At 38.8% G+C, this 10,992-nt stretch overlaps 1 long non-coding RNA gene across 1 annotated transcript; it reads right to left on the bottom strand.

Annotated features, from left to right (window-relative positions):
• Positions 1-650: 650 nt before the first annotated feature.
• LOC136252264 (uncharacterized) lies at positions 651-1,233 on the bottom strand. The gene is made up of 3 exons (XR_010699433.1): positions 1,032-1,233; positions 826-976; positions 651-767 (listed from the first exon to the last, which is right to left on the bottom strand). It is a non-coding gene; the product is annotated as an uncharacterized lncRNA (long non-coding RNA).
• Positions 1,234-10,992: the final 9,759 nt, after the last annotated feature.

The raw sequence follows: 10,992 nt of genomic DNA, 5'->3' as shown, positions 1-10,992 counted from the left end.
ATTGGAACAACCAAGTTGCAAAATGCACATTGCTTTCTACTTGGAAAAATAATATTTATGTCGCATCTGGACAAGAGCTGCACCAGTGAAATGAAGACAAATCCAAACTTGAACATCATGTTTGAAGTATATGAGTATGACAGTCTATCAAGATGTTACAGTAGCAATGGACGAAGTGGCTTTTTAAAAGTGAAGTGTTTGATAGCAAATGTGAACAATGAAGTTTCACTGGATAATGATAAGATTTCATTTGACTATAGCAAGGTTGCTGAACTTCAAGAATACTTACCATTTCATGATGATGTTGATATGGACTCTCGTTTTCCCAAACAATGCACTGCCAGTGCAACCACTGATCTAGTTGATGACTCAAATGAGTCAGATCCATTTATAGTTGACAAGATTATTAGCAAAAGATTTAACTCACATAAGGTTCAATATGAATTTTTAGTCAGCTGGGTGGGCTACAGCGACCAAACATGGGAACTGCCTTGTAATATACCAGACAAGAAAATCGAGGAATATGAGAGCAGGAACAATCAAGAACCACACACAGTTCCAAGTCATTCATACGGAACAAGGACAAAAAGGAAACAGACTACAAAAAAAGACTATATCAAAACTTTTTAGATATTTTTGTACATATATAATAATATACACGTATTATCGTATACGTATATGAGTCACACAGCATAATTATAGGAACAAATAAATAATCTACATACAATGGTGTCAATAAATCATCTTAGCCATTTTGGTAAGTATTCCTGTATGTGGAGATCACATCTATAAATCTCTTGACTCATGATTCAGAAATTTACTTACTTCAACTGTTACCGAGAACTGTTCAAAGCATTCCAGTATATCTCCATGATATTTTTCAATGGCAGAAACTGATATCAGGATATCTGTTGCCATGTCTTTATAATTTTTGGAACTTGAGTCCAAGGAGTACACAAATCCACTAATAGTATTGCTATATGTATTGGAAAGCTCAATGTAAACTATGTTATATGATAATATCGACTTACGCTGTATACATTACTGTTGGAATTCCAGCTACATAGTAGCAAGCATCAGCTGTTTCTCTGCTCAAATGGCCAAGTGTTGTATGGGACTCCATTAACTTAACCCAATATGATCTGTGATGGTACTTGTTTTGGTAATCTCGAATAAGGTACACCTGCTGAAATGTGGCTGGGTTAAGAAGAGCATAGCCATCATAAAACAGTACTCCCTTTATTGTTGCTTCAAATGTGCAGCACTTTGATACATTTTTTGTCACAGTGGTGGTGGTATGATCAACTCTGATTCTGCATTAAGATATCATTATAAATTCAAAACAGTTACATACCTATTTAATGTATGTAGGCTTGTGCAGTGGTAATACTGGCCATTGTCCACAGACCCTTAAATGTATATAGCCTTTACAAAAATTGATAATAAATGCATACTGTAGCCAGTGGGACCCAGCTGAAACAGTTGCTAATTGATCACTAGCTAAAGTTGCCAGTGGCTACGCACATTCACTACTTCAACAATATTAAATGCCAGATACATAAATAGACTGCTATTCAATAATACTAACATTGTATACACCAATAGCTATACCATTAAAATTTATATCGCTATAGAGTGTGCTAACTATGAATCACATCCTATAACTATATTCTATCACAGATCTAGAGAATAGGGCATAGTCTGGCTACGCAGGACTAGGCATAAAGGTATTTGGCAGACTGGCTTTTCCACGTTGTGGATTGGCCCCATCAGTTCTAGCAGATATTCATTCTTTTTGGCACCATAATGATATAGTAGCTACGTATACATTATGATTATCATAATATGATTAAAGTACCGGTAAAGGCAGATCCTGTATACCATAAGGCTTTCAGCACAAGTGCTGAAGGTCTGCACATGGTCCTACTATACTGCTTTACTTTTACTTGATAGCTACGTACATTACCAATTGCAATTTAACTCCATAGCAAAGACATTTGCTTGCCAGCCTAGGCTAGCTATAGTGGTAATCACCTTGCAAGATATCAATGATACCAGTGCTATTCTGTAACAGCTGTTAGGGGGACTTCCCCCTAAATCTCATTCCCACTAAAATTGTGAGTGACAGATATATACACTGTATGCTGATTTTAGAAGTATGGCATGCAACTATCAAAAATGCCTTCCGCAAATTCAATCTCACACAGTCTGAATACATAAAATTTCTTTTATCATATAATATACACGACATTAAAAATGTTTAATTTGTTTTTAAAAATTTCCTAGGGAACACGATATGGCTATATAGTATCAATAGTTATAGTGATGGCCATGTGAGTATTCAATATCTGAGTGCTTAAGTTTACCCAATTTCTTCTTTACATTCAAAATTCTCCTTAAATTCAATCTCAGAAAGTATAAATTTCTAAGCAAGTTTGCCTTCAAAATAGCATGCACAACCATTAGAAGGAGCTACCCCTCACAAAACCTGCTGGATTTTAACAGCTATATATATATACATTCCTTGTCTTCAGTGAGAATGCCCCTATAAGTACCCTATTATTCAATCGCAGATATGTAGCTAGCTAGCGAATTTTTTTTTTCTTGGAATATATCATTTCACCCTATTTTTTTAGATTGCTGGCTAATTAGTGTCTGGTATATATCATATGGCCAATGCAATGTCTCACACAAATTGTTTATTCATGATCAGTAGTATATACACAGCATACTAAATAGTATTGTGTGCATGAGTAACACTGCATGTACTATCCTGCCAACCATAGGGTTTGTGAACTTGGAAAAGTGTAGCTAGCTATACTAGACTTTCATCCAGTCATCCCCCAAATTCTTCAGTCATTTCCCCAAAGCAGAAATCCTAGAATAACCATTGGACGATACACTGAATAAATAGCTAGCAGCTGACTAGCTGGCTGTTACACCATAGTATCTACGGTTACACCTACCGACTGGGGTAGCTACTAAGTTAGCTAGCTAGCTCCACATTTACAGTGTGTGTGTGTGTGTGTGTGTGTGTGTGTGTGTGTGTGTGTGTGTGTGTGTGTGTGTGTGTGTGTGTGTGTGTGTGTGTGTGTGTGTGTGTGTGTGTGTGTGTGTGTGTGTGTGTGTGTGTGTGTGTGTGTGTGTGTGTGTGTGTGTGTGTGTGTGTGTGTGTGTGTGTGTGTGTGTGTGTGTGTGTGTGTGTGTGTGTGTGTGTGTGTGTGTGTGTGTGTGTGTGTGTGTGTGTGTGTGTGTGTGTGTGTGTGTGTGTGTGTGTGTGTGTGTGTGTGTGTGTGTGTGTGTGTGTGTGTGTGTGTGTGTGTGTGTGTGTGTGTGTGTGTGTGTGTGTGTGTGTGTGTGTGTGTGTGTGTGTGTGTGTGTGTGTGTGTGTGTGTGTGTGTGTGTGTGTGTGTGTGTGTGTGTGTGTGTGTGTGTGTGTGTGTGTGTGTGTGTGTGTGTGTGTGTGTGTGTGTGTGTGTGTGTGTGTGTGTGTGTGTGTGTGTGTGTGTGTGTGTGTGTGTTGAGGTGTGTGTGCTGGGAGTGTGCGTGTGTGCGGTAAGAGTGTCACAGTCTAAAGGTGAAACTTCGTAGTACATTGACAGTATTAGCAAGAGTTGGTATTAGGTTTTCGCTACATCAGTTTAAGTCAGCTAACTAGCCAGTGACTAACTAGGAACTGAACTTCATTACCTTGCCATGACTCCGTTGCCGGTGAGATTTGCTGGTTAAGACTAGGTAGTAGCTGTTCAGCAGCAGTGCTCGGGTTGTCAAGCGAAGTTTGAGTTTGTGTGTAAACAAACAGATTTGTTTGTAATTTGTTTTTGAGAGCTGCACGAAGCTGGGTCAAGGTCACGAGATTTCTCCGTAACCTAGACAATGGTCAAGGCTCAAAGGTCAAAATTGAAATTCGATCTTGACCGACTTTGACCGCGGTCGCAGATCGTAGTACAGTGCCTATTGGAGTGACACCCCCTTGTGGCAGGCCGTATACAGGTGTATAGCTTGCCAATGAACGACGTTACATATACGTGAACGCCTTCTTCGGTTACCATTATTCCACGGAACGGCACGGAACGGAATGGCATATTCCGTGGCATTATTCTCCGGAACGGAACGCCTAAAGTGCCTAGATATATATCCTCTAAATCACTTTCAAACACTATACTATGTTACGCTTGTGACAAACAAAACGAGCCGGCTGTTTCTTGTAGCCGATAACTAGCCTTTCGGCTATAATTATGCCTCGAATTATGCTAATGTGGGATTTTATCACGTGACCTGCAACTGTCATCAGGTGACAACACGAGGGAACACAAGATGAAGAAGATGAGTTGGTGACGAATGCAAAGAAGTCATTTTGTGGTGAATTCAGTCTTTGCTGTAGTTATAGAAACGGTGCTTATAGCAGGAAGAACCAGAATGGAAGGAAATTCCGACGGCAGAACCAGAGTGGAAAACAACCTGGAGTCCTGGACGGCAGAACCAGTGTGGTAGACCAGAGCTAAGAAGGACTGAGAATTACATTTTAGGTACTATAGCAGATTTCCGTGATTTTGATGAGAGATTCAGAGTTTTATAAACAAAGGCCACTCAGTTGAAAACTGAACTTTTGGCTTGATTTATGAAAGAGAAATTTAGTACTATTGTATGTTGCAATAAGTATGGCCCTAACAAAGAATTTGAAAACTTACGTGAGTGGACAAGAATCTTTTGGGTATCAGTAAAAGTGGTGAGTGTGTGTTTGTTTGACATGTTGTCTCTCAACGGAACAGCCTGACTGCTCCAAACCTAGCTACAATTTTATAATCTTCTTAAATGCAACAACTTTGTAAAGATCAGGCTTTACAGGCTCCTTGAGCCTCCTTACTTGTAAACCTAATACTAATACTAACTTTAGAATGGATTTACCATCAATTGAGCAAAATGAATAACTAGTGGTGATAATTTTAGTGGCTGAAAGTTAAGTTAAAATTTTATCAAATCTCTTTCGTGCTGCATGGGTTTGCTTAGCCTGTGGTGGAGTTACTGAAGTGTTGGTAGCCTGTAGTTGTTTACTAGATAGGAAAAAATGGCAAGACCAACAAAAAAATGCCATTGCTTACTTTCTGGACAAGAATAGCATTGATAGTAGCTTGTTGATGCACTGCTGTATCACATTGTGGTGGTGATACACAAACATTTAATGGTAGTACCCATTTTGCCACTTTCTCTCTCAATACTTTTCTTTGACTGCTCGGTTCACACCAATGAAATTATATAGAACATGCTGACCAGGTTTCTACTCTATTTAGAGATCATTTTAATATGGGCTCTGCTACTAACAATTAACCGTATATTTTTATGTGTTAGCGGGAAAAATGATTAATATTTCCTTACTTGTTTTGTAGTTAATATCATTATGTTAACAGTTATTATGTTTGCTCCTACATGCAGATCATCTAGTGTGCAGTGAGGAAGGCTCATCACACAGTGGATCACTCCTTTTGGACAGCTCTCCATCGAGTCAACCTGTCAATGAAGCTTCTAAAAACTTGTTCAAAAGTATACGACTCAGTGAAAAGAAGCAGCATCCTCCTGCAAAATAAAATACTGCTGATACATACAGAGAATCGTCCAAAAATGAAGACACCCATCCCTGGATTGATGAATTACACTTCATGGATGGGGACAAAGCTGTGGTATTGTCGGGTGATTGGATTAATGTTGCAATTTATCAATGCTAACCAATATAATATTGAACAAGTAGTTCAACCAAAATTTCAAGATGTTGGCTATTGAGTTATTTGATTGTTGAAAGTGCTTTCACTCAAGTTATACATGACAGTAACAGAAATCACTAGGTGACAATTAGTAACTCAACCAGAAAGATGTGTTGGTTTTTGATAGTATGTTTTCTTGTGACAACTAATGCAAATGGCCTGTTTACTGTGCACCAGCAAATCAGAATTTACCCTGAACTTTGTAGATGTTCATAAACAGACTGGAAGTAATGATTGTGGTTTGTTCAGCATTGTATATGCAGTGCTCCTGTATTTAGGTGAAAACCCTGGCACATTAGTATTTGACTACCCTAAGATGTGTAGCCATCTCTCATCTTGTATTGAACAACAATGTTTTTCTCTGTTACCAATCAGAGGCAAAAGAAGAAAAATCTGAAAGTTATATAAACTGAATAAGCGAAGGCTTATATAATGCCACGTCAACCTCCAATGACATGCTGTTTGGAGTGTTCAGAATGGTACCATGGGGATGTATGCATTTCTCCAGTTTTGGTTGAAGCACCTTAGGCAAGAATGTACACTGGAGTTGTCAAAGCTGTGTTGAAACTAGTTAGTGTTTAGTAATTGTTACCTTGTAGTCTATCGTTGTACCATTTATTTGCTGCACTGCTTTCAATTTAATTGTGTTAATTTACTGTATATGCTATTACTTTGTCACTTATTTTACTCGATAATGTTGGTGTTATCAACATAGTTGTATTCAATTTTTGCTGTTAACTGGTGTATTCTTAAGAATTTTTTTCACTGTGGCATCAATCTATGTAGCAAGGTTAAATTAGACATCGGTTGCTACGTACATAGTGGAGACTGAGGGACAACTAAGTTTATTAGTACCTAGACATAGCTATAATACTGCGGCTACTAGTTTTAATGTTATAGCTTTGCAGACCTGATAGCTAGATTTAGAGCTGAATGTAGTCTATAGAACTTCCCTTATAGATCTAGCCGTTCCAGGACGCCCATGGCCACCAAGTAGCTAATACTTTAGTTGATGCGCTGGGGGACACGTGTGTCTGCTCTGTTCCGTTCCGGAGAATAATGCCACGGAATATGCCATTCCGTTCCGTGCCGTTCCGTGCCGTTCCGTGCCGTTCCGTGGAATAATGGTAACCCCTTCTTCTGTTCACATAATTGTGGTCAAGACTGACTGTATTGTGTGAAACGTCGTCAGGGGCGAATCGATATTGTGACAAAGAACCAGCCGCACTGAGCTACTGATAGGCATTCCAGTATCCGAGATTTTTTAATAAAAAAATTCTCCGTATATTCCCCAATAGAACCCTGGCACAAAATAACAACTCGTATTTAACTTGGAATTGCTCCGTCGTCCGAGCTCCAATGAGGATGAAAATTGCTGTGGGGTTTGTCCACACGCTGATCATCATGAAAATCTTAGTTTTATCGTGCGCGTTACATATAAGTAAGTTTTGTGTTGTTTTGTAATCTTTTCAAGCCATGCAATGTATGTAGAATACTTTAAAACTTTAAAAAACGTACTGTTGGGTAGAAGGTAGTCACTGGTGCTTACTTTAAAGTGCGTAGTTACTTCGCTCGGGTTAGCGATTTGCAGCTCCAGAGCAATTTTCTGATGGCTGTGTGATCAGCTCAAAAGTATAAACCACTTTAAAGTCGGCATAACAATGCCCTAATTGAAACCACAACTCCACCTTAGGTATTGTTGCATCATTGTGGCACCTCCACTTTAGTTGTTTACCTTTGTAAGTTGTTAACTTGATGTTTTTACTTACTTGAGATAGCCACTTGTGTATGGGTATACACCATTGTATTGAGAAGTGTGCAGTAGGTGAAACATATTTGCTCACCACAAAGCATACAAAGATCGCTGAGATCCGATATGATCTGAAGTTACTCTCATTACATGTATAAACTTGCAGCTAGAAGCAATTGCAGTTTCAAGATAGTCCAGATTGCTAGATAGCTTCCTGATCCAATTGTGCCATTTTTCCCTTTAAAATGTATGGAAAGCCCTGGAGAAAAAATGTACCCCTTTTCAGTTTTTAAGCACTGTGCATGCCAAAGTAGCTAATTCCAACCCAACAAACTATATATTTCTGAGATCGGCAATCAATACTCTATCTATTGAGCATATAAAAAGCCTATTTTTCTAAAATTTAAAAATCGGGCTGGAATGCCTACTACTGATTGACTGACGCTCGAGTGGCAGTATGGTGCAGCCGAAGCACAGATGGTAGAAGTGACTGATGTTTCGAGTGAGTACTAGTTTGTATGTACAAATATAACAGCAGTTAGCCGCCGTCCTTGTTGAGCTACCAGCGGCCTAATGGGAAGGAAGAACTGGTTTTGCCCACTCTTGGGTAACTCAGGCGCCCTTGTTCGCTTGTCCCTTTTATTCTTTTAGTCAATGGGTCGGGAAAAGAGAATGAACAACGGATTAGATTAGATTAGATTATCGATTTTTGTCAAAAGACGAGGGTCACACAAAAGGCAAAGCCTGCAAACGTGCTCCCCTTACAAAGACATACATACATACATACAGTTACAAGTACAAAATAAAACATACAGCAGAAACATGACACACGACAACTACATACCTATACAAAAAGAAAACAAAGAGAAAATTACAAAATCAGGTTAGCTGAGCAGAAATCGACGAAGTGCCACCCGAAAAGGAATTGCTTTGGAAATTTGTAAAATTTCTACAGGTACTGAAGTCCAAAGAAATGGAGAATTTATAAAAAAAGAAAAACGGTATGTGTTAATGGTAGATGATGATGTGGTAAGTGAAAGTGAATGGGATCTAGTATTGGTGCTTGAAAACTTGAAATGTGAGTTGAATGGGATAGAAATTTTATAAATTTCCAAAGCAATTCCTTTTCGGATGGCACTTCGTCGATTTCTACTCAGCTAACCTGATTTTGTAATTTTCTCTTTGTTTTCTTTTTGTATAGGTATGTAGTTGTCGTGTGTCATGTTTCTGCTGTATGTTTTATTTTGTACTTGTAATTGTATGTATGTCTTTGTAAGGGGAGCACGTTTGCAGGCTTTGCCTTTTGTGTGACCCTTGTCTTTTGACGGATGAAAAATGCGGCTAGCTACACTCAGGAAGAAAAGAAAGTCTGGGTAACATGCTGCCACAAACAGTGTCATGTATAGTATAGTTACGTAGCTACAGTCTCGGTGGACATGGAACAGACTTAAATGCTACAGATTGTTTGTTAGTTATAATTATTTTCAGTTTGTATGAATTTGGTTAGACAATATGAATTCCTAGCCACTCTTTACAAACTTTAGCCAGAGAGATTCTTTGTGATGTACGAAATATCAGCATCATGTTATTAGTAAATTTGATTCAAGGTGCAAACGTTAGCAGATTCTTGATGGTAGATATTTAATAGTGGCCCAACACTGCTATCACATAGTAAAACATCTGTTTTTTTGCTGACCCAATGACAAAACAGTGCTCTAGCTGTAGACTAGTTGCTCACCGTCAACCCATATATGGCAGCATACTTCATCTGTTGTCTGAAGAGAAAGTGGCATGGCCACAACAGACTAGTAGAGTCAATCCAATGTGGGCTGGCCTGACTTCTATGGTCCTGGAACAGAGGTGTAAAACTCCGAGTGGGTCAATGAAGGTGAATCCATGGCAGAATTAAATTTTGTTGAGGCAGTCTGGCAATGCTCACCCCTTCAAAAAGAACAACAGAAGCTTGCACACATGCAGTAGTATGCACGGGATTGCTTGAGTACGGGATTGCTTGAGTGTGGGATTGTAAGGGGTCATTCTTTACACGTACTCATAAAACTGTCAACACGCTTTACTTACCAGTTCTACTCGTCTGGTCTCGGTATTCTGTGGGATGCTTTGCATCTGTGGGAGCTGATGCAATGTATTAAGAGACCCATCTGTATCAGATGAGTCCCATACAAATATTAATAATTATTGTGATATTCCTGTAGTCTGCTTTATTTTAAATCTCTGTACCATGTTATTATAAAAAAAAGTGCCCAGCTAGTTATTAATATAATAACTACGGTTATAGACAAAAGTGTAACTGTTGTATCTTTGTCTCATCTCTCTTGGGTGTGATGCATGTGACTGGCCTAGCCCAAGCCCAAGACAACATGTGGCCATATATACCCCTTAGCTTTGTGTGCTAATAGTATTGGCAAGAATAAATAATAATTTACTGTAGGTATTGGCAGTGTTGGGAGTAACGCGTTACTTATGTAACGCGTTATGTAATATTATTACTTTTGTGGTATCTAAGTAATATAACGAAATACGCTATAAAAACAGGTAATATAACTCAAGTTACTTTGCTTACAAATGTAACGCATTACCTAAGTAATATAGTTACTGTAACGAGTCTAATATTACGTAATATTATTACTACAAGTAACGAAGTTACTAATCTCGTTAGTAATCCACTGAGTAACGTCAAGCCACAACGAAGTAATGAAGCCTACTGAATGAAGCTTATTCACCAGCTCCTTACTTATAACCAAGATTTGCACATTGTACAACAACACAATCATGTCACGTGATAAGGTGATAGTTTCACACGTGACAGCTTAAGGCTGTGGACACAAAATAATATAATATGTAATATTATTATAGTTACTTTATTTTATGGGTAATATGTAACTGTAACTAAATAGTTCAGTTGCAAGTAATATGTAATATGTAACTAGTTACTTTTAAAAAGTAACTTGCCCAACTCTGGGTATTGGTATGAATTTTACTTGTGTATACCATGTCCTGTGTACAATATCCTCTTATATAGCTGCATGTGGGTCTCAAGAATGCCAAATGATGACACAGGCAATTTTAACTCTTAGGAAGGACGCTGGTGAGCTGTGAAGTCAGACAGCGGCGGAGCAAGTAGTTGATATGAGGGGGGGCTGGGCTGACCCACACTTATTTCTATAGTTTGGTAAGGTGAGACCAAAAAAAAAAAAAAGGTCACAACCAACTGACAAGAGCTTTCCACCTCACCAGCTACCATTTCTACCTGATAAACTACATAAAAACCCTTACATAGCTCGCTACACACTGACTACTTTATTAGAGTGACTGCTCTATTAGAGTATCTCGATCTTTATCACGGTTTTCAGCCCCACTCCAAGATCATTCTGAGGGGGGGGCTTAGCCCCCCTCAGCAGACCGAGGGGGGGCTTCAGCCCCCTAGCTCCCCCCTTTCCGCCGCCTATGAAGTCAGATGACCGA

This window comes from Dysidea avara, chromosome 4 (genome assembly GCF_963678975.1).
Source record: "Dysidea avara chromosome 4, odDysAvar1.4, whole genome shotgun sequence".
NCBI lineage: Eukaryota > Metazoa > Porifera > Demospongiae > Dictyoceratida > Dysideidae > Dysidea > Dysidea avara.
The sequence above is the reverse complement of the archived record's forward strand: the minus strand, read 5'-3'. Positions and strand labels throughout refer to the sequence as shown.